Consider the following 25,350-nt stretch of genomic DNA (forward strand, 5'->3'; position numbering starts at 1 on the left):
GTTTGCAAAGAATCACCACATCATTTCTGTAGTTGAGAACAGACTGATGAGCAGCAAAGATGGAAGAAGGGAGTTAAGAAGCTACTATAATAATCCAGATAGGAGATAATATTTGCTTGAACTGAGGTGGCAGTGAAGGGGACAAGAAGGGATGGATCTGGAAGGAGCTGAATGTATGGCCAATAGAATTTGCTGGTAGATTGGTTGTATGTATGACAGACAGGAGGAGTCGGCAGAACTCCCAAGTTTCAGCCTGAGCAACCAGAAGGATAATGTTTCATTATTTGCATTTTATAGAGAAGGTAACTAGATACATTCCAAAGCTCAGTCTTTCCACAATGCCCCATTACTTAAGGAAAACGGCAACTGAAATTATGTGCACAGAGCATCTACCATGTGGATTATGGACTTTTCATTTTACCAATGAAGGTTGAGAAGACTTTTTTCCCCTCAATAATTGGTAATATGTCCCTGAATCACGAGATTTATTGTTCAGTGACACAGTGAAGCCTGAAAATGTACAAAGGCTGGAAAGAGGCTAGGAAATTTATGGATGACAGAATTATATGAGGTTATCTAGGGGTTTGAGGGATACCTGGGTAGAGCTCCACATTCTTGGGGCCTATGGCATGATAAATTACCCATAGAACCTCCTTACAAACCAGTGTTTGACAGAACGAGATGGGGAACAGACTTTCCTAAGATTAGAGATGAGAATACTCTCTAATTCTCTCAGAGAATATTTTGCTCTTGCTTTTAATTGTTTCAAACATTTTAAAAAGAAACTTTTAAAAGTAACCACTAATATCCTAGCTACTTTTTGGTGACTAAAAAGTATTTTTAAAGCAGACACAGAGTTGTGTTTTGGACATTTAGCTCATATATGAAAGCACTCCAATTAGTTTTTCATAGTATAAAGGTTAATAGGCTCCAAGGAATATATTTAATTTCTTCAACCTTTCTGTTTATATTTCCTCATTTGTCATGTTAACAAGGTGCCCCAGCAATACCAGCTGATTTTGCTGCTGGTGAGATAAAATATACTTCTCTTCTACTGTTCTTATTGGAAACATTACATTGGCTATCTAGAATTAATCTTCATCTATCCTGCTATCTCTGTCTGTTTGTATAAACATGCCACAGTTTGTAATTCCCAAGAGTTAGTGCTATTAAATCCGCCCCCCTCCTGACATGTCTGTTTCAGTGAAAAGTACTTCTCCCCTTTCTTCCCAGGCATCCGACCCAGCTCCTTCCTGTCCTTCACCTCCACGTCAGGAGAGTTGCCAATAACAAGAAATACTAACTCTGCAATATGCTGCGTGTGTCTAACGACTCCCCTTTTCACTCCCAGTGCTAACAGTCCAAAGATGACTGGTCTTAATTCTGGCACCACCTCCGAGTGCACCTCCCCTCCTCTGGTCCGTCACGCTGCACTTCATCTGGTATGCAGCCAGCCTGCTTCCCTTTAAAGCCCCACACTTGTCCTATCACTCTATCAAAACCGTATCGTTGCTTCAATTTGACAGCTGAGGTAAGTATACATTTTGCTCCGTCCCTTGAAGGCCCTCCATAGTGTGGTCCCAGGCTGCCTTTCCAGTCTTAGCTCCTACCACTTCCTTCACAAGGTCACTGCAACTCTAGCAAAACCAATCACGCTTCTCTGAACCTGCCTCCATTTTAGCAGCTTGATGCCTTTCCTCCCCCAAAAACATTCCGTCTTGTCTATCAAACATTCCCTTTTGTCTACCAAAACGTTGACCTGCCCTTCAGGTCCTATCTCAAATGCAGCTTCAGAGAAGCTTCTGCTGATGTTCCCGGATCAGTGTGATCCCCATTTTTACCGAACACCCTACCCAGGCATGTCTGTTTGTACAACACTTACTGGAGTCTGCAGACCTGAACACCTTTCTCCTCGTTAACTTTTGACACTAAGCTCCTAGAAGGTGACAAGTGTGCTTTGCTCAGCTCTGAATCTCCCATGGTGGTAGGATGGTGTTCTGCACAAAGTCGAGTTCAAGGATTATCAGTGAAAAGTGTTAAAGAGTAAACATCTTTAAAAAAAGGCTATTTTAATCTTCTCATTAAAAGCCATGAACATCCCCCCTTCACTTAATAATAACAGGAGAGCCGTGGATAGAACAGTACTTTCCTGGTCTCTTCAGTATTCTTTCTACCCTTTTGTATAAATAGAATTTACATTATAGTGATTAAAAAACCCTTGTAAAATGGTGTCACAAAGCCATATCTGGGAAGAGAGGATCCGTACTAATCTGTTTCTTATTCGCTATTTAGTGAGTAAGGGTAATAAGAGATGATATGTTTGGATTAGACACAGAAAGGAAATGGAGTTTTCAAGGGAGAAAAAAATTACAAAAGAAAAACCTGTTTCACAAAATGCAGTCTGTGGAAAATCTTTCAGCTGAATGTCAAGATTAAGAAAAATCAATAAAACCTTTGAAACCAGAACTATGTGAAAGGGTTTTTAGGCTTGATGGCAAAATACAATGCTAGGGCTTCAAGAAAATAAAATCTTTCTCCAGTAACTGCAAAAGCAATTCTTCAATATTCAGGAGGCTCCATGGCCTCAAAATATGCGTAGCACAAATTGCTTATTACACAGATAGGGACAGTTGAGATTCAAAGGGCCAGCATTTTCAAAGGACTTTTACCAAGGCTGTAATTAGTTGTTCTGGCAAAAACTGCATACACGTCTAATTGCACACACAATTGGCTAATTGTATCTTCAAAATAAAGGGTAAAGGGTTAATTGTATCCACATCTGGCCACAAAGAAAGAGGTTGTCCTTTGAAAATATGACACTACACTTAGATGAAAATTTGCATTAAACAACCATCCCTATTACTACTAATAATTATAATAATACCACATGCTTACAAATTAATACCTTTCATCATGATCCTGAAAACACTTTACAAACATTAATTAATCTCACAATACTCCTATGAGGTATGAAAAGGCGATTATCCCAGTGGTGTCAATGAGGAAATATAGGAAAGTTAGGTAATTGTCAAAAAGCCACAAAGGGAATTGGAGATCCTAGCCCCTGGCTCTGAACACAGGCCCAGGTCACCAGGGAGGTTCAATGGGGAGAGTCTGGTTCAGATAATCAGTAAAAATGAGGCTAAAACCAATGCAAAACTAAGTAAACAAACTTCAGAATAGTGAAAACCGACCTGTGACTTACAGACTATTTTGACTTCTTTTACTCAAAACAACACAGAAAGCATCAAGAATGGAGCTAATAAAAGGTATCCAAAGCAGTTAAGTGAAGTTAAACTTTCACTACTTTCAGATGACATGACACTATACATAGAAGACCCTAAAGACTCCACCAAAAAAACTATTACCAATAATAAATGAATTCAGGAAAGTTGCAGGATACAAAATTAATACACAGAAGTTGGTTGTGTTTTACATGTTAATAACAAAGTAGTAGAAAGAAATTAAGAAAACAATTCTGGGGCACCTGGGTGGCTCAGTCAGTTAAGTGTCCAGCTTCTGCTCGGGTCAAGATCTGAGAGTTGGTGGGTTCAAGCCCGGCACTCGGCTGTCAGCACACAGCTTGGCGCCAGCTTAGAATTCTATGTCTCCTGCTCTCTCTGCCCCGCCCACCACTAGTGCTCTGTCTCGGTCTCTCAAAAGTAAATACAATGTTCAAAAAAAAAAAAAAAAAAAAAAAAAAAAAAAAACANAAAAAGAAAAACAAGAAAACAATTCCTTTTCCAAGTGGAAACAATAACCTACCTGGGAGTAACTTAAACAGGAAGTGACAGATAGACACTGAAAACTATAAAACACTGATGAAAGAAATGGAAGAGGACACCAACAAATGGGGAAAAAAAAGAATCTCAGACCCAAAGCAGTCTATAGATTCAATGCAATTGCTATCAAAATACCAATAGCATTTGTCATACAACTAGAACAAATAATCCTAAAATTTGTGTGGGACCACGAAGGACCTCAGATAACCAAAGCAGTCTTGAGAGAGAAGAACAAAGATGGAGGTATCACAATCTCAGATTTCAAGTAATACAAAGCTATAGTAATCAAAGCAAATACTGGCACAAAACAGACACAAAGATCAACAGAACAGAATACAGAGCCTGGAAATAAATCCACACTTGTATGACTATTAATCTATGACGAAGAAGGCAAAAGTACACAATGAGGAAAAGACAGTCTCTTTGATAAATGGTGCTGGGGAAGCTGAACAGTTACATGCAGAAAAATGACACTGGACCCCTTTCTTACACCATACGCAAAAATCAACTCAAAGTAGATTAAAGACCTAAATATAATACCTGAAAACACAGAATTCCTAGAAGAACATGGAGGCAGTAATTTCTTTGACATCAACTATAGCTATGTATCCTTAGGAAAGGGAAACAAAAGGAAAAATAAACTATTGGGACTGCATCAATATAAAAAGCCTTTACACAGTGAAGAAAACCAACAAAACAAAAAGACAACCTATTAAAGGGAAGCAGGTATTTACAAAAGACATATCCAGTAAGTGGTTAATAGCCAAAATATATGAAGAATTTCTACAACTCAACACCCAAAAAATACTCTGATTAAAAAACAGGCAAAGGGGGCATCTGGCTGGCCCAGACAGCAGAGCACATGACTCTTGATCTCAGGGTCATGAGTTCGAACCCCACACTGGACTTAAAGATTACTTGAAAAAAAATGGGCAGAGGACCTGAATAGCCTTTTTTCCAAAGAAGACTTATAAATGGCCCAGAGACACCTGAAAAGATGTACAACACCACTCATCATCAGGGAAATGCAAGTCAAAACCTCAATGAGGTATCACCTGACCCCTGAAAGAATGGCTAGAATCAAAAAGACAAGAAATAACAAGTGTTGGCGAGGATGTGGACAAAAACAAAACCTGTTGCAGCACTGGTGGGAATGCCAAGTGCTCCAGCCCCTGTGGAAAACAGCATGGGGGGTCCTCAAAACATAAAAACTAGAAATACCATATGCTCTAGTAATTCCACTACTGGATATTTCCCCAAAGAAAACAAAAACACTGATTTGAAAAGATATATGCACCTCTATGTTTATTGCAGCATTAATTACAATACTCAAGATATGGAAGCAACCCAAGTGTCCACTGAAAAAGAAATGAATAAAGAAGATGTGGTGTACAGACACACATACACACACACACACACACACACACACACACAAATATTACTCAACCATCAAAAGGAATGAGATCTTGCTATCTGTGACAACATAGATGGACCTAGAGGGTATTATGCTAAGTGAAAGAAGTCAGAGAAAGACAAATACTGTATAATTACACATATATATAGAAAAAAAACAGAAAACAGACACTGATCCAAAACTACAGAGAACAAACTGACGGTTGCCAGAGGAGGGGGAAATACAGGCTTCTAATTATAGAATGAATAAGTCACAAGAATAAAAGGTACACCATATGGGAAGTAGTGAATTGTATTCTAACAGTGCTGTGTGGTGATAGATGGTGGCTACACTTATGGTTTGCATAGTATAACATATAAACTTATTTAATTACCAGGTTGGACCCCTGAAACTAAGATAACATGTGTCAACTATAGTTTAAAAAATGGAACTAACAAGTAGAACTTTTTGTTCCTTGGTTTGATTTTATGATCAGATATGACAGATAATTTTAAAAAGTATATAGAATCATATAATGCATCCCCAATGACTGGGACTTTCAAAAATATGTAATGCGGGGGCACCTGGGTGGCTCAGCCAGTTAAGCATTTGACTCAATTTCAGCTCAGGTCATGATCTCCCAGTTCGTGGGTTCAAGCCCTGCATCGGGTTCTGTGCAGACAGCATGGAACCTGCTTCAGATTTATATACCCTTGTAAGAGAAGTAAATTTCTCCAAGAGAAGGTGTGGCTGTAGCAGCTGTGAGTGGAGGACACGCTGGACATAAAGACAGGAAGTGAGGGGCTAAAACAGTAAAACTAATAGTACCTTAATTCTAACTATTCTGAATTCACATCAGATTACTAGTCATGAGCACCCAATTTACACAAGCCCAGATTATCTAACTTAATGCAAATAATACAAATTTCCTTATGAATGCATAGGTGTATCATTAGTATTTCTGTCATCTTAATATTTTCTCTAAGAATGAGAGATATAGGAGGGTCCATTTTTAACAAAATATACATTTTAAGAACTGTTTTTTTTTTTTTAAGTTTATTTATGTTTGAGAGAGAGAGAGAGCACATGTGCACACACGTATGAGTGGGAGGGGGCAGAGAGAAAGGAGAGAGAGAATCTTCAATGACAATGCAGAGCCCAACACAGGGCTCGATCTCATAAATCATGAGATCATGACCTAAGCCAAAATCAAGAGGTGGACACTTAACTGACTGAGCCACCCTGGCGCCCCTGCTTTACTTTTTATAATTAAAAAAATATTCTTGCAGCCACCTCAGAAAATTGATGAGAAATTCTGCATGCAGATACTTATATAAAGGTATAAAGATATAAATATGCTCCTATTCATTTCACTTATCTGGTGAAGACACAGTGCTAGAAGATACAAAGATGAGCAAGACACAGTTCCTGATTTCAGAGTCATATGGTCTATGCATTTATTTATATTTACTCGAGCCCTCGTATATCACTTCCTGCAAAGGTTTTGAGGGAATGTCCAATTGAAGAATAGGGAAAATACTGAAATAGTTAGGGACACGGAAAATAGAAAACATGCTGAAAGTATGACTGTTTTTCTACATTTCAAAGTTGGTCCAAAGTTACTGGGCACCCAGAGCGAGTGAGAGAGAGAGGGAGAGAGAGAGAGAGGGAGAGAGAGAGAGAGAGAGAGGGCTAGAGAGAAAGAGTGTGGTGGGGGGAGGGAGGGAAGAAGAAGTGGGTGGAAGAAGGCAGAAGGAGAGAGAGACAAACACACACACACACACACACACACAAAGACAAAGACAGTAGGACATAGAACTAAAATTTTTAAATGCCTTATAGAGGTAAATAAAGATGGGGGACTTCCGATGGGGGAACCAGGGAGAACAGTTACATTCTGGGCTGGGCTTCAAGATCAGGCCTGGCCTCCACTGCAGCTACTGCAGAAAGGGCATTCCACCCAGTGCCCAGCAAGCAAAGAAGAGAGCTGTGCAAGCAGAAGGCATGTCTGGGAGGTGGAAGTAATAGAATGCAGCCCTGGAGGGGCCTGGCTGCAGGCCCCCTGGTAAATGCCATACCCAGTTGTGTATGGTTCTGTTAAGTAACAGGTGATACTGGATTTTGACAAGGGGGCAGGGAGTGGAAATACAACTTTTTTCTTTTTTCTTTTTAACTTAAGTACAAAAATTCTGACCCTATGTAAAGAATATACCAGAAAGGCAAAAGTCATGAGAAAGAAAGATCTGTCAGGAGGCTCTGTAATAAATCAGATGAGGGATGATAAGGGTCTGATCTCTGGTCCTGGCATAGGAGAGGTAAAGGAGAGGACAAACAAGAGACTCTCTGACAGCACTTAGTGAATAATTAAATGCAAGGAAAAAGGATGAGTCGTCCATGACTCAAGCCCTTAAATCCTACCTGACCAAGGACATCCAGAAGGCTGATACTGCATCTGTTTCTTATGTGTTATTAGGACTGTTGTCAACAAAATTAACATATGCCTTTACATTGTAAATATTTTTCATCATTGATGTGATGTATAGATAATTGATTTTTCAAAAGGATATCCATTTATTAAATGTATCTTTCTTTAAAATAAAAATGAAATGTGCTACTTCAGCCAGACCCATGGTATGGACCTAAAGCACTGTGGTTATATTTCTAGCTCAGGCTTCAGCATTTTTTCTGTTCATTTACATTTATAAAAAGTAAAATGAGCTTTAATTTTTTTTTCAGAGATTCAAATGACCTGTGCTCACTGAGTGTATTTGTATACCGCTCCCACATTGCCATGGATAATGCAAAATGACGATCAGTGCAGATGCTTAAAAATTACTTCCTGAATGAATACATTTAAAATTTGAGTCGAACAAATCACCTGTTCCCCAAACCTATAGCTAGCTTTTACTGATAATAGACTACCTGTTAAATGTAGGTATGTAAGTGACAGCTGCTGTTCATTATATGACGATATAAAATTTTTATCAAAGATGTATTTCCTATATACTTTACCCTTCTCACAAAATTTAGTGTTCTGAAAAATTGCTAGCTGCTGTATCCAGAGCTACGTCTTCATTGGACTTAGTGCTAAGAATTGTCATAAACCGAACAAGAAAATGTTTGGTAGATGTTACAATGCACTTCTAAGGTTTCCTCCAAAAGTGACATGACTGTATAGTCATTATAGAATTAGAAATTTTACCTTATAATGATCCATCTTTGTGTTTTGATGGAAAACCACTGATTTTTTAATCTACTTATTATTATTAGTGAGTGACCTCCTAATCACATACAAAATAGAGGTCGAACTTTGAGATTTGGCCTTTAAAGGCCTAGATGATCTGTGTCAACTGACTCTGAAACGTAATTCCCTCTCACTTGGTCAGTGATTCCTGAAGAGTGAGGGTTTGTATCACTGGTTATACAGGTGCTGAGGAGAAGGGTCGCTGGGAAGCTGGGTTTCAGGAGAACTTCACGGGCAAGATGGCAGGCGGAATAGGGGGCAAGAAAGGTTGGGGCCAGCTCCTTTCTTTTCTGGATCACAGGCTTTGGTGGCAGCTGAGCCCTGGCATGTGCAAGCATGAGAGTTGCACAGAGACAGAGGTCAGCTGGGAGAGGGTCCCTGAGGACTGACCTAGTTGCACTTACTTGAGAACTAGGGGCTCTGGAAGCCTGTGGCAGGACTGGAGCTCCCAATTCTGATTCACTGACTTGGCAGTTGAGTATTTGGACTGAGTCTCGTACATCCAAATTCAAGTTTGAGTCACATATTAGCTAAGTGGCTTCGGGCGCCTGGCTGGCTCAATAGGCACAGCATGTGACTCTCTATCTCCCAGTTGTGAGTTCAAGCCCCAGGTTGGGTGTGGGTTCTCCTTAAAAACATTGAAATTTTTTTTTTCAGTAAAAAAATTTAAACTACATCTTACAGGAAAATCTATTATAATATTAACTACAATAAGCTGATTTTTAGTTTCAAGTATTTTTTATTTGAATTGATCCCAAAAAGACAAAAGATAACAGATTATTTGCCCTAATTTGGTTGTAAGATTACTAGCCATGTATCAGTGGGCTGTTTCCTTTCTTTCTGAATTACAGGTATGTATGTATTGTGGCAATATACCTAGCTAACATTTCCCAACCATCCTTACTGGTAAAGACAGCCAAATGAAAACTACTGAATTGGGCTTTTGGAAAAGCTATTTATATGGGGCTTGCTTTTGCCTCAATCCCCTCCTTCAATGGTTGGATGCAGCAGCCACCTTGTAATCAAGAAGCCACCTGGTGTACGAAAGCCACACATTAAGGGTGGTGGAGCAGGGAGACAGAAGTCTAGGACATAGATGGTATCATGGAGTCATTATACAGCCCTCAATTGCTGAACCCAGGACATTTTTCAGTGGAAAAAAACAAACCCTGATTTGTTTAAACCACCAGTTTATGACTGTCCATTATAGTCTATCAAATGCAATTCCTGATTCATCCACATATATACACATTACAGGCAGCGCCTAGGTAATACGATTTGAGAGGAGACTAAAAGATCCCTAGTTTTTTCAAACACACCTGTTTCCACCCCCACCCCGTATTATGAAGTATATACTTACTATAAAGTGTGTCATGCCAGTATTATTTATTCTTTGGAAATAGGGATTAAAAGCATCTGTTAAAATGCAAATGTTATCTGAGGAGAGTTACACTTAAAGCTGTCAATATAATTGAATATCTCATTGTGAATTTACTTATTAATTAACTTCCATGATTGAGAAGGTCCCAAGGGGATGGAACATAAAGACAGGTTAAGTTTGAGGACTAGTCCAGAAAAGGAGCAATGTCAGGCTACTATAGGAAGAATCACTCCTTCCTTGTCTAGCGCCAATCCCCCCCCCCCCCCGGNCTGATGGGCAGCCTTAGAGGTAGAAAGCACAAGAAACAAAAGGATACAGAACCTAAAGGCAAGCTTCTATTTCTCTATTATATAAGGCAGCCCACAACCATCCCTCTGTATGGGAGTACTTTATTTACCCTATGAAAAAACTCCATAGTTAACTAATAAACAGTACTGATAGATTAGTCATTCAGCTGATAAATGAGTCACTTTTCTATCTACTAACTGCTGTGAATAAAAGGACAAAACTGTGTCAGGGAGCAGCTAAAGCATGGGACCAGTTCAATAAGACTGGACTCACCTAAAGTTTGACCTAGTGGACAGTTGATCATTTCAGTAACTCAAACACATCTTCAAGTGCTTGTTATTTTCCAGGCTCTGTGCTAGACACCAGAGATTTGGCAATGATGATGATAATGTCTTGTCCTCAGAAAACTTAGCAAACTTTTACAGTACAAAGGCATGTGAGCAAACCATTGCAATACACTGTGGTGTATGTGATACCACAAATGTATGCAAAAGCTGAAGCAGGAGAATAGAATTGGCTTCAAGGATAGGGACGTGTGATCAGAGGAAGACTCCCAGAGAATGATGCCTATGCAGGATTTTCAAAGATGAACAGGATTTTGCTAGGGAGATAAAGAGAGATTTGCATTCTGGTCAGAGAGAACAATGCACAAAAAGCTGGAGATAATGAAGAAGTGTGGCCTGTTTGGAGCATTTCAAATATTTTGTTATTTCCGTAGCATCAAGTGCTGAGGAAGAAGTAAAAGAAAGGGAATTAAGTAGAGCCCAGATCGGGAAGGGCACTGAATGCCATGCTAATCAGCGTGGACTTTCTATGGTAAGTAGTCACTGAAACAGACTGTGGTGAGATTGTGGTGGGGTAAGATTTATATTTTAGAAAAATCTCTGTTAGCTGTCAGTTTGGTAGGGAGTGAGGCTGGAGGAAGAAACATCACCTAGGAAACCTTAGCAATAATGCAGATGACAAGGGATGAGGATGTGCATTCTGAGTGGCTCTTCTCAGCATCTGTTATGTAGAGGGCAAGGCAGGAGGAGAAGGGAGAGCAAAGGGAAGTTAAAAAATCTTTCACTTGGATGGCAGTGTTCACTTTGGAAGAGTCACTTTCCATCTGCCCTCCACACTTACAAAATACACTGAATAGGCATGTTCTCCCCGAATTCATTTTTTTTTAAATCCATGAAAGAGTTCTACTAAATGAACCCAAAACAGAGGCGGGTAAGGAGGAGTATCTAAATTTTGCTATAGGGGGCCTCTTAGTTTTCAGAATCAGTGTTACAACTTTGTAAGAGAGCACTTTCTCCTTTTTATTAAAATGCAAAGTAGGCAAGATGAGAATAAAGTGTGTCCCTTTCTGGCTCCCCTCAAATAAGTGGATAAATGTGAAAACATACTGGAAGCACTTTGAGCTGCAAAGAATTGTACCTATATCGTAATATCCCTGATACTGAGTTGTGGTAGGATGATCAGCAATCAGTGGAACTGCCACACATAGAATTAACCTAGCTCTGGAGTTCTTTGACTTAATAAGAAAGCTGGATTACGGTTATGGTTGCCAGATCAAATATAGATGACTTTTGTCATCTAAGTATGACCCAAATATTGCATGGGATAAACTTATGCTAAAAAAATCTGTTGTATATTTGAAATTCAAATTTAACTGTGCATCCTGGTTTTTTAATTACTATTATTGTTTGCTATATCTGTAAGTCCTAGTTATGGTAGTACCTTTAAGGAAGAAGTTGACTCAATTAATAACCTATTTATCTTATATTGTGGCATTCTGGCTTCTTTTATGCATTAGAAAATACTTTAGCTACGTATGAGGGAATAATGAAGCCCCAAACAAAAATGACTAGTAAGTTATAAAAATTTTCCCAGCAATACTGGGAATCTCTTAAAATCTGTGCCATTTAAAACAGCAAGGGGAGGAGCATCCACTCCTAACTAATGAAACAGTATATTAACATTTTTAAAAAAGAATAATGTTCATTAACATATTGTAAGTACTACAACTTCAAAGACAAGTATTTCTAAAGAACCAACAGCCCATAAGAATATAGAGGCATAAAAACTTTTCTAAAGAAGTAACACTTAGAAAAAAAAATTTAACAAACAATACTTTCGTGATAAATGACAGAAGAGACAACCCCCACCACCAAGAAAAGTTTTTCATGCTCACGGAGGTCTTACTAATATGTCCTCAATTGACTGCCAAAAAAAAAAAAAAAAAAAAAAAAAAAAANATCTTTGGAATCCAGGGCAAGGTAGAAAGCCCAACTTCCCAAATCTGGGAATCTTACAGCATTTACACTAAAGTGTTGGGCTATATTTTATGCCCTTTCAGCTCATTTTTATTACTTCCAGACCTCTGTCCTCATTAAGGCACAGATATCAACTGGGAGCTACTTATAGGATAGATACCAAATAGTCTGTCTGCTGGTGAGACACAGACCTCTACCTTGCATGCATATCAGCTGGAGAAAAAAGAGCCTTTATTCATCAAATTTAAAAAGCACTCTCTCATTTCATGCTAATTGTATGGTCCTTTGCATGATGTACAAAAGATTGCCTAAGATGAAAGGCGTTAAAAAGAAAACTACCAGTCTTGGAGGGTTTTTTTTTTTTTGGAACAAGATTAACTTACTACTTTTTTAGAGAAAGTAAATGACTAATTCAAATATTGCATTTATCTTCACAGAATGACCTTTATAGGTTTTATTATTATCAACGCCCATTCGATGGTCTCTCTGCCTAACAAAATGTGACCTCATTCTAGTAATCTCAGTGCTCCAAAACGTTTTAGGGTGGTGTCAAACAGTTCATAAATTAAAGAATCTGAAATAAAGTACACACAGCTCTTCTATGATTTTTCCCCCACAAAGGAAATAGTTAAACCTCACTGGAAAAGAGAGGCTGATTATTAATAAATGCCAGTTTCCCAGCTCTTACAACATGCAGGCTCTGCTTCAGCTGGTTTCTTATAAAAGCACAATATGAAAAATTCATTTTTGGTTAGAGATATTATTAACAGTAATAATATGTAATGATATAATAAGTGACAGAATATTAGTCAAGGGTTGTAAATAAGATGATAAGCCACGGTAACTTATGACCTACCATCATTTATGGTATATGGTAATATATGAATTGGGTCTTTGAAAACCTGCATTTAGATTCATGTTACTATAAATATCAACCAATTATTAACAACGACGTCAAAGCCCTCAGGGGAATAGAGGTGGAAAGGAGAGAAACAGTAGGTGCAGTTCATTCACTTAGGCTGCATGACAACAAAGAGGCATTTATTCCTTCCAGAACTATCTATCGATTGGATCAGTCAACTGAACGGGGTTGGCAATTCCAAAGAACAGCTGCTTCAACCTGCAGCCCTTGCATAAGCAAAAGAATAATTGGGCACCAAACTGCCCCCAAAACAGATTCTTCAAGAGGTTAAAATCTGAATCAATATGCTGCTAATAACCAATATTAACTATACCTATTAATGATTTTTTTTTTTTTAGCCTAGTAGACGAGCATAATCCAGTAAAATTTAAGGCGAACCACATATGAGATTTTCAGTGTTCTGGTAACCATAGTAAGAAAGTTAAAAGAAAAAAGTGAAATTAATTTTAATATTCTTTTTTCAGCCCAGTTTATCCATAATGTCATAGCAGCATGTACTCAATGTAAAATATTATTGAGATACTTGTGATCTTTTTTCATGCCAAGTCTTTGAAACCTAGTATATACTAGCACATCCAAATTCAGAATAGTCACATTTCAAGGGCTCAATAGCTACATGTGGCAAGTGGTGACTACATTCAGTATACTTAAAATTTTACAAACTAAAATAAAAAAACAAAACAAAACAAAAAAAGCCTTGTTCTTAATTACTACCTAATGTTTTCCTGGGAGTCAAAGCTCAAGCCACTAGAGAAGTTACTTGTTCTTTGCGTTAATGAACACAGTGAAAACACAGCTATACCACTAAAAACAAGGATTGAATCCTAAGAAGGTCATGCTCAATTTTCACTAATAACAAGTATTTATATATTAAACTACTTGTTTTCCCTGGCCCCATTTCTGATTCCGCCACCAATTTTAGGAGGTTTTTTGTTTTGTTTTGTTTTTTTCCTCTGAGGATCTAATTACTAGCCACATCACCCTATAGTAAGTGAAAAATCCATATCTTTACCATTGGGACTTTGAATAAAGTAATGTTCCAAAGTAGCAAATTATGTAATTCCTAAATCTGAACTGGTTTATGACTAATTGGTAAGAATCGTGGAGTTTCCTCATGAAAAGAGTTCCAAAAAATCAAGAAAAAAATAACTAAAAACAAATGACTATCAAAATACACTAAATTCCAGGCTAACAAGCTCTTGGCCCTTATGAAACTACAAAAGACAGCTTAAGGGCTTGCATGCTAAACTGAACCCCAACAGACCATTTTAAAGAGCTGAGGCAGGGATGATCATTAGTAGAAAAACAAGTGACAGAGAGGTGCCAGTATTTAATCCTCAAATCTGAACATTCAAAATTTGAAAGGCATAATATTTTTTTAAACAAAATCAATGCCAGTTCATCATTTTTCTTGTCTCTCAGTTATTGTTAGACAATTTTAATTTCAAGTTTGGGTTTTGATTTGACTGACAATTGCAGGCAATATATTAGGAACCAAACCCAAAAAGTTAATAGAATTATAAATTTCATAATACCTAAAATAAATGAGATGCACACAGAATAGACCTTTACATCACGTATGAAATTAAGTAATACATCAGAAAAAAATTCTCAAATTATGCTTTTATATATAATTCATATATAATTTAACTTTATACTTCTCATAATAGATTATTTTCTGATCTCATACTCTCCTGGGTACCACCTTTCCATATTAGTAAAACTCATTAACATGTAACTTGTTAAGGAAAGCAGTGGTTAACTGATTCATTTGGCTAATTGATGGTTGGCCCTAAAATTGGCGTGAGTGACAATTACCTCTGAAAAACACAGCTATAGCCTCCAATCCTGGGCTTCAGTTATGGTCAACCGTCTTGCATGATCTTGCAATGATGAGATTTAGAAGTGCAATACAATTTTTTTTAGCCAAAAATCTTCAACAGAGTAATGACTCAGAAATTTTGAGACATAGAGAGCAATGCTGAACAGAGCTTTGGCCAAAACAGGTATTCATGACATATTTACTGAAATAAATGAATGGTCTGATAGTTCAAATAGGCTCTTTGGTAAGAAGCTGGGATATTATAATGTATTAACCAGGCCAATCAGGTTTTATTTAGGCAATGATAAAGATACCAATGCCGAGTTACTCATAGTATGTTTTGGTGACTAAATAACCTTAGGCTAGAATCTGAGCCCATTTTTTTTCTTCAGAGCAAAACTGCAACTAAGTTGAAAGCACACAATACTGGTTTTGGTTCTCAATCTCAATAGGCATGAGGTAGAGGTTAAGAAAAAAACAAAAAACAAGTAACACCCACGGAGATTTATCCAACCAAAAATGGTACACCTCTTTCTGATCTGCCTCAGTGGCCCTTCTGCACAAGTGTGACTTCTGTCCCGCATGGTGAGAAAGTCTATGAACCACGATGGGGCAAGGCCAGGTCATGACGGGACATGCGCCTCAGACGAAGTCACTGGATTTTGTCCTGTAAGCAGCTGAAGAGCCCCTGATGTCATCAGGTAAGGTAGCTCTATGGTCAGATCTGTGGGCAAATGGACTGAATTGATGGCAAAAACTGAAAATCAGGAGGCCATTTCAGAAATGCTTCTCTGCAGTCCATGTGAGAGATAATAAAGCCTGAATGACTACAGCTGCCAGTGGGGAGCGAGAAGAAAGGGCAGGTGAGGCAGAAACAAAATGACTTGGTGACCAACTGGGTTGAGAGTGGAGGAAGAGGAAAAAAAAAATCAAGGATAATTCCCTGGCTTCTGCCTTGGGAAGATACAGCTCTCCATGTCACATCATTCTGTCAGCTTTCAATTTTGGAATCTGGTTTCCTGAGATTGGTCCCTGCTGCTTTGCCATATTCCTTGTCCTAAAGAATGTCCCCAGGTGCCAGGCACCTGGGTGGCTCAGTGGGTTAAGCGTCCGACTTCGGCTCAGGTCATGATCTCACAGTTCGTGGGTCCGAGTCCTGCGTCGGGTTCTGTGCTGACAGCCAGCTCAGAGCCTGGAGCCTGTTTCAGGTTCTATATCTCCTTCTCTCTCTGACCCTCCCCTGCTGTCCCTCTCTCTCTCTCTCAGAAACAAATGAAACATTAAAAAAAAAAAAAAAAAAAAAAAAAANGAGGCAGAAATACAGAGGCAGCAGCCACCACCAGAGTGGTGGTGATGAGAGGAAAGCACTGGCCTCGTCTATATAACCTTCAGCAAGTAAAAGCAACAACCCTTTACGTGATGCTCAGTTTAATTCTGTACACAAATAATTAGGTCAAAATGTAGTTATTATAAACCCCAGTAGTACAAGGCACTATGGAAAACAAAAATGAAGTGCAAGAGCAGGTTTCCTGACAGTTATACAGGAAAGCCATGAAGTGCAAAGCAAAGATTTTGTGGTTCCATTACTGTCACTGGTTGTGTGACCTTGGGAAACTGATATTTTTGACACTTGACTGCCCCCTCAGTGAAATATATAGATAATATAGCCTACCTCACCTGTAAAAATTAATAAGATATATACGTAAAATTCTTACCAGTACCAGGCCTAACTTATCAAAGATTCAAAAGATAATAATAAACTTAATATGCTTCTTTACTTCCCATCCCCTTTGACTATTCAAAGACCTCCAGCCTCCAAATAGAGTCTAGTTATTACCAATGGGTATTTCTTTCTACATCCCTCATGCTCATCCACACTGATGTCTATTGTTAGAAAAATGAAGCTACTGGGGCACCTGGGTGGCTTAGTCAGTTAAGCGTCTGACTTCAGCTCAGGTCATAATCTCACGGTTCATGGGTTTGAGCCCCACGTCAGGCTCTGTGCTGACAGCTAGCTCAGAGCCGGGAGCCTGTTTCAGATTCTGTGTTTCCCTGTCTCTCTGACCCTCCCCTGTTCATGCTGTCTCTCTCTCTCTCAGAAATAAACTTAAAAAAAACATTAAAAAAAAAAGAAAAATGAAGCTACTAAAAAGCAAAATAGGTTGAGATCTATATCAGAGACTGTTGTAGTCCATCCAATATTCATCTTTCCTTTCCTCCTCATTAATGATTGCTGATTTTGCTGGTGGTAGCAAAGTACCAAGCTAAAAACATGTCCCAGGCCCCATTGCCACTGGGGGTAGTAGCCATGTGACACATTAGGGCCAATAAACGTTGCTGGAGAGGTTTTGGAAAGTTTCTGGTCACAGGCACTTTTTTTTTTTTTTTTTTTTTGAGAGAGAGAGAATGCATGCACACATGAGTTAGAGAGGGGCAGAGAGAGAGAGAGAGGGAGGATCCCAAGCAAGCTCCATGCTGTCAGTGAGGAGCCCAACTCAGGTCTCAATCTCAAGCACCACGAAATCCTGAACTGGGCCGAAATCAAGAGTAGATGCTTAACTGACTGAGCCACCCAGGCACCCCCAGTCACAGGCACTTTTATCCTTCCTTCACCAGCCTTCCTTTTCCCAACTTCCTGGAAACTGGATATAATGAATGGAACTGCAATAGCTATCTTACAAACTATGAGGAAAAGATCAAGATTCATAGGACAATGGCCTTGATATACTTGAGTTCCTAAAACAGTGCCTCCACCACCTTCCAAGAGACTTGTCATTACATGGGACAAATAAAGCCCTAAACTTAAGTTGCTGCCTTTTAGGTATCTGTAACTTTCATCTGGGCACAATTCCTGATTTAATCCCTTTAACCGCACTTTGGCATGATTTTCAAGGCATTGGTCATAATTTCCTTCCAATTGAAAAAGAAACACTTAAGAGTGTCCAATATATGTCAGACACTGTGCATACATACATGTAAATAAAAATTACATACTGACTCATCTAATTCTTACAGGAATGCTGCAAGGTAAATACTTCCACTCCCATTTCACAGCAAAGGGACATGAAGATATAAGAGGCTAAGTATTATCAAAGGTACCATACTGGTATATGGCAAAGCCAAGATCTAAGCTCCAAGTCCGGTGATAGAGTTCATGTTCTGGCAGCTTCCCATGCTACTTCAGGGCTTCTGTGAATCTGCTACTGTGAAGAATATCATATGTTTGCACGTATAGGAGGATTAGGAGGAACTTGACGGAGGAACAAGGGGGAGAAGAAGGGGGGAAATGGTGAGGGAGAGGGAGGGAGGCAAACCATGAGAGACTCTTGAATGCTGACAAAAACTGAGGACTGATGGATGTGGGGGGGAGGGGGGGATGGGCATGGAGGAGGACACTTGTGGGGATGAGCACTGAGTGTTATGTGGAAACTAATTTGACAATAAACTATTTGTAAAAAAAAAAAAAAAAAAAAAAGAATGACCCCAAAGACAAGGTCTCTAAATCAGGAAGTCACTCTTCCTAGGTCCTCCATACTTATGTCTAAAATCTGGTAAATCATCTAAAACGTATGTCTGGAGCATGAAGAAAAAGTGTGTGGAGAAAGAGGCCACAGAGTGGTGGATGGAGCAGGCAGTGCAGGTGGCAGGGCCTAAGGTACCCTCTGCCTGGAAGCAGCCAGACAGAGTTGCTGATCTGGAAAGGAGGCTCTTTTTACCTCTGTCCTCCAGCCAGCAATAATCCTGAAGAAACCAGTGTGTGAGCCTGAGGCATGGGAGAGACGTTAAGTAAGCGCCCTGTTCCCATACATCCTCACAGGAAAAAGTTCATGTATAATTTTATCACATATTTAAAATAAGGATAAAGGAAATTGAAATTGTCTATGGGTGCATATAGATCTCTTATAACCGAGTAACATAAAAACCACACAGAAAAGGTAGACTATTTTATGTAAGTATTGCATAAATATGTGTGTGCAAATTTTAACCCTTTTCTCCACACAATAAATCTGAAATGGCCAAAAGGATTCAAAATAAGTTGAAAGATCATGCCCAGGAAAAATATAGGAGTCTAGAGAAGAGGAAAACAAAGTATGCAGATCATATCCTCTAGGGTTCTAAATAATTACTAAAAACTGAGCTGAAAATTTAGGTCTGAGCTTCCCCCTACCAAGCAAAATAGAAAAAATGATGAGGTACACAATTCACAGTGGCCTGAGAAAAGGGGATATTGCCACCTCAGGAGAAGCAAAATGTTTTCTATCGATACAAAAGCAGTAAGAAGCGAGAAGACCTAATTGGGACTTGACACAGGGGAGACTATGTGATGTAGGAGACAATGTCTTAGTAATTCCTTCATAATAAATGTCATAGTGTATTCCACACAAGTTTCTCACGGAGTTATTCGGCCAAGCTGAAAAACTATTCAGGGAAGGCAATCTGTGCAGGATGAAGGCAGTGAGATAGAAATATACTCTCATGGACTAGCTGGATCTAGTGATAATATACCCAGAAATCTAGATGAACAAATAGCATGTTCTCACAATTAGTCTCCACCCAAAACCAGCCTAATAAGTAGGATCATGCAATAGTTCGCACACTCTTTTCAGTTCAGAAGGTCTGAGAAAGTTTTCATAGGCTTTTTATTACTATGGAGCAAGAACTTCAGTCCATTATCACTGTGCTCTTAGGTATAGTTTATGCCAAAGTCTTCTCTCCTCCAAGTGGCATAACAAGGCAGAGAAAATGTGGGTTGCTTTTATTAAAAAAAAAAAAATTATGGCTTTTGGCTTTTACATTAGCAGTTTCTAGTATGTATACTTTCTATTATATAACTGGTGTTAGAGAAAATTTATGAATTCACACCCGGAATGGTTTCTTAATTTAAAAGCAATGTGTAAAAGGCATGTTCCTAAGGACAGGACATCCCCAAAGTGGACATTAAACAGTCCTGGGATGGTGGAAATTGATGTTAATTACTGACAGAAACTCATTTAAAAAAAAAAAAAAAAAAGACATGTAAGGAGCAGTGCCTGCTAGGTCTGGAAAGAAATGTAAACATCGATGTAAATTAGCTGAGCTTCACCAAAATGTAGTTTTTTCCCTAGATCTTCATATTGGTGCATCCTCATCAGCATATTTACAACAAGAATCCTCACTAAGGCACAAAGGAGAATATTCAGAAAATGGGAATTAGACCAAATATGTATCTGCATGCTACTTTCCCACTGCAAAAGAGTCAGACGAAATGTGTCTTTCAAACCAGAATCTCTGGTTGTGTAAAGACCACATAAATACGGCTGGGCTTTCATTGAAACTCCCTATATAGTCACAAGAAGTTACAACTGTAACATGAACCAAAGGAGGAAAAAATAAGGACCATTTGTTCCTAATTAAAAAACAAGGGATTAGAAAAAAGACGGCTATGGGAAATAGGGAACAGTTGTTCTCTCAACATGGACCTCTCACCCTGCTGATTTTGTGGTTCTTAAAACTATAAAAGTGGGAAAACTGGAAAAATGACAAAATGACTACCAAAATATAAACAGAATGTCCTATCTGCTTCTTGAAAATAATATTTTCTAATTTGGAGATGGAAAACTAGATTCGCTGGGCAAAGAAGCCAAGTATTTCCACATTTTGGTTCTCCCTCCTCCACACATCTAATAAACACACATTGGATCGGACGTGGCTCCATGCAATGCGGTGACAAGGTTCCAGTTCTCTGACTCTAATTGCAATCAATTGTGATAAATCAGCAGAAGAGGCAGGCGGTTAAAGTTCGACAACTTTGACTAAGATTGGTGAAGTTACGTAAGTATCATTGTGGTCACTTTAAGCTACCTAGCCTCATCAAGCAGAGCTACAAAAGCAGCAGGTTAGCGGGTTTCTGGCAAGGAATAATTGGTGCTGAGCAACACACTGTGTACATGAGCAGAAACATTGCGTAAAACTCCCGTTCCTGGCTTACCCACACCATATGTGCATTTTGGATTGAAACAGGGGCAGCTCTCATACACCTCACATAGTTTGGCCTTACTGACTAGGATGAATGAACATTATGTTTCAGTGTGCTAGTTAACCTCAATGGAAACCAGAAAACACCAGAATTGTGACCTTTCAGTTACAGTTTTTTCCAATGGAACTGAAATTAGGACAAAGATGGAGTGGGAACAAAAATATACAAATTTGAAGTTCTGGAAAAGATCTTTACAAGCTCCGATAAACATGCCTCAAGTTAATTCATCTTGCCAGTGTTTGGGGCAGTCAATAACCTATGCTAATCTGATGGTCAAATATAAAAGTCAAGTTTATAGATTTAAGAAATAATAAAGTGTTTTAATTGTTCTTTACCAGTGGCCCAAGGCAGACCTTAGAATCAAAAGCAAGGATTTTAGAAGATGTTCTTGCAGTTTGAAAATTTACCAACAAGGACTGTTGGACTATTCCTTTCTAATAAGCGTAAAAGCTTAATTAATCAATGCCTAAAATCTTCATTATGTAGCAGATCCCCACCTTCTCATCCAAACCCCCCACCACATGGACACTCCCCCCCACACACCCCATCATCATAGTAGCAATACAAATATTAGCATTTGGTGGCAAAATTCCAATTCACTTTCCCAAGAGGTAGAGAGCTAGGACTTCCGGGGAAGAAAAAAAAAAAACGCAGATGCCACATCTAATCCAACTACTTCATGGACTAAGAATCAAAGTTGAAGAGAACCTTAGCAGCCTGTCCTAGATCAGACATTTGGTGAGCAGAGGAGGCCCCCCAAAATGTACTTTCTACTATATTATGTGGTACAGTAATTCAAATGAAAATAACGATTAGAAAAAAGCACTCTACAAAATCTTCTTCCCAAAAGTTGTCTTGTATAGGAGGATAAACACATTAAAGAATTAAATTTACCAGTTAAGTGATTGGTAATCCAACTATGCTTCCCTTCCCAGTAAATCAGATATTTCAAGGTGTTTTATATCAGGGGAAACAAAAAACAAAGATCCTTACACTCATATGATAAAATTATATTCTCATTAACTATTATAAATGGAGAAATTAATATCTTCAACTAAGAATCTTGACATCATAGAAAGAAGCAAGGATTTTAGACAAATACGTATTTCAACAAATAGCCTGTAACATGTTTCGGGGGCAAATAGGACTTTATAGCTGATACAATGACATTGACAGGTTGATCAATGAGAAAAGTTTGGGCTGTGTGATTTCCAATGAGATGTGAAGAATAACCTCCAAGTCACCTCACTTTTCTCCCTGTTGGAAAGGCCTCTGGGTGAGAGGACAGATGTTTTGACAAATCATGATCAGATGTGGTGCTCTGTGATCAACTAATGAAGGGATCTTAAACCTAAATGAGCCAACGCAGAAAAGTACCAACATAGCTCTTAAAGATCGTCCTCAGTAGCCTGCTCCATTTTTATTGCCGTATAAAATAGTTCTTCTATTAAGCAAAAACTGCCCTTGAGTGAATACACTGTTTCCTCGTCACCAACCTTACTATCTTTTAAAATAGAAGATACACTCATTATAGACAGTTGGAAAATAACAATAGTGGAAAGAATGATTAAACTCCTATATCTATCATCCCAAATGCAACTCCTCTTAATGCTTTTATGTCCCACACCATCTTTTTTTGCATAGTTTTTACATAGCAGCAATAATACTGTATATACAATTTTGGGGTTCATATTTTTAACTGAAACCATGAAATCAAGAGTTTTTATATTGTATTGAAGACTAATCATAAATTGCATGCATGAAAACTGAAAAATAGTCCATTGAACGAATTGCCATCTTTTTTTGCAGGTAGAACTTCTTGTGGATTGAATAGACTATTTTCTTAGAATAGAATGCTGGAAGTGGAATGACTGTCAAAGGATATTAATGTCTTTATGGCTCTTGATACTTATTGCCAAAATGCTTTCCAAAAATGGCTGTACCAATTTAAACTGCCTTCAATATCAATACTCATTATGCCCATATTTGGACTATGAAGGTCTTGTAAGAATAAACAGTTTCATAACCATCTTTATAACCCCAGTACTTTAAATTAATAAACTTAGATACTATGTTATACTAGAAAATTCTTCAAGCTGAAATCCTGACATCTGGTAGAGGAATGTATGCTGTTCTTAAAGCTCTTTTTGAGAATCACTCGCCCTGGTCTGTCTCCTTCTCCCTGCACCACATGACCCCAATGCTTTTCCACACAGAATCCAGTTTTTAGTGGGATAGTCTTACTCTCCTTTTAAGAAATGACAGCCGAAGTCTACATCACATGGAATCTACAAGCTCAAGGATATTTTCATTCATTTTAATTACTATCTGAAATAAACAACAAGGAAATTAGTCCCCATAGAGTTGGAAGGCTCCTCCAATTCTGTTACAAGATTTAAGGGAGGCACAAAGACACATTAAAAGAAAAGTGGACATGTTTCATTAATATGTGCATTCCACGCCTATTTAAACAACAGAAAAAAAAACTTATGTTTCCTAAATTACCGAACTGTGAATTCCACATGTAACTCAACTATTTTCAAATACACAAATTAAAAAAACACAAATGCACTGTACTATAGTGGAAATGAGCTGAACAAACTCCCCTAAATCTTTACTTTCCAAAGATTCTAGTATTATGTGCTTAACAATTTTAGTAAGCATTTTGTTGTTGCTACCTCAATTACTGTTCTGCAAGTGCTGTCTATTAAATTTCCTAGCGCAAATTGGCTGTAAGATTGTTTTAGGTCGTCATTAAGAAATTTATATTAAATATGCAATAAGCTACTTCGGTTAAACAGAAGTTGGGGGGATATTAGCGTCACAGTTTATTATAATAAATAATTTTTGTGTCTTCTGTCAGCATAACCACAGTAGTATCTCAATACCACCAGCTGATAATAATCTTTATAAATCCTACTTTGCAGCTATACCATCTGTTAGTTATTATTTTATATGTGTCTCCATATGCATATGTGAATTAGTTGTCACTCAAGACAAATATATAAATAGAAGTGTGGTTTTGTGGGGAGATCTTTATTGGCTTGTTTTGTGTTTTGTTATCTTTAGGCCAGTGAACTAAATAAACAAACATATTCCTCAGTCTTGGAAACCAAAATTAAATTCAAATTTTAAAATAATTTTTGTAGTACAAATAAATTTAAGTTCAATACACACTTAATCTAAAAGTATCTATTACAACTAGGTTGAAAATAAGAGTCACCAAAACTGGATATGATTCAAGAAACTGAAATTTACATATTCATAGCTCTCAAAATATACCTACAAAACCAAAAAAGAGTAGGCCCACTAGTAAATTAGTAGCTAATATGTTTCCAGTTTTCACAATACAGAGCACTTTCCATGACTGAAGATTAGAAAATAATGACTAATTACTTGCTTACCTGTAATGTTTATTCCCTGAAAAGATGAGTCAAAACAGGCCCCCCCGTGAATCTGTGGGTTTATCCCCCTGAGCTGTAAGTAATAGGCTCCTAGACTGGCAGAAGGTAATAAGTAGCTGTAACATCATTACAACTCATAACCAAAATTTACCCAGAAAGGCAACAAGAAGAAAAAAGAGGAAAAGAAAAAAAGGAACAGAAGGAGGTGGATAATCCTCCGATTGGATAATCAGTTCCAAATTATAACTCTTTCCCCAAGTGCTAGAGTCTAATGACTTTAATTTTAATAAGCCCAAACATCAGTTTATGGGAGCTTAAGCTCTACACACCAAAAACATGATGAATGCTGTTAAAAGTTACCAGTGGCTCCTAAAACACAGAGACTAAAGCACAACTTAAGAGTAACCATGTTTGATGACTAAATGGTTTGATACTTAAGTTATACTGTTTTAGGTGATGATACTTTGGGATCATACAGAGGGAATGCCAAGGTAGAAACAATAGTAACTAAAGTCATCATTGGAAGGAACTGAAGGGGAGAAGGGGACTGAAGAAGACAAGTATACTAAGAAATTAATGTTTTTCTGAAGTGAATGCCGCACTATTTTCAGTTCACACAGTAAAAAGTCCCACTAATTAATGCAAATAAATATGCTGCCTTTCATAATCTTTTGTGTAAATGTATCAACATAGCTCCTAATCCAAATCTGTAAAAATTCACTTATTGATGTCCAAACCACATCCCCTTTTTGCAAATTCTATTCTGCCTAGATGCTAGAGTCACGATGTCGGGAGAGAGCTGTATTTGGAGAGGGAACACATTTTTTACGTATACTT

The 25,350-nt window shown here is 38.1% G+C and overlaps 1 protein-coding gene and 1 long non-coding RNA gene across 5 annotated transcripts in view; one reads left to right on the top strand and one right to left on the bottom strand.

The window, feature by feature from the left end:
• The window catches only part of UMAD1 (UBAP1-MVB12-associated (UMA) domain containing 1), a 227,118-nt gene that overhangs the window by 44,421 nt on the left and 157,347 nt on the right, over positions 1–25,350 (bottom strand). The gene's annotated exons all lie outside the window — the stretch shown is intronic.
• The window catches only part of LOC144232512 (uncharacterized), an 84,875-nt gene that overhangs the window by 19,784 nt on the left and 39,741 nt on the right, over positions 1–25,350 (top strand). The window contains exon 1 of one of the 2 annotated variants that reach the window (XR_013335424.1): positions 15,680–15,794. The exons of the other annotated variant lie outside the window; for it this stretch is intronic. This is a non-coding gene — a long non-coding RNA (uncharacterized LOC144232512). Of the gene's footprint in view, positions 1–15,679; positions 15,795–25,350 lie in introns of those variants that run through there. 2 annotated transcript variants of the gene reach the window in all.

Source organism: Crocuta crocuta, unplaced genomic scaffold (assembly GCF_008692635.1).
Source record: "Crocuta crocuta isolate KB4526 unplaced genomic scaffold, BGI_CrCroc_1.0 scaffold14, whole genome shotgun sequence".
NCBI lineage: Eukaryota > Metazoa > Chordata > Mammalia > Carnivora > Hyaenidae > Crocuta > Crocuta crocuta.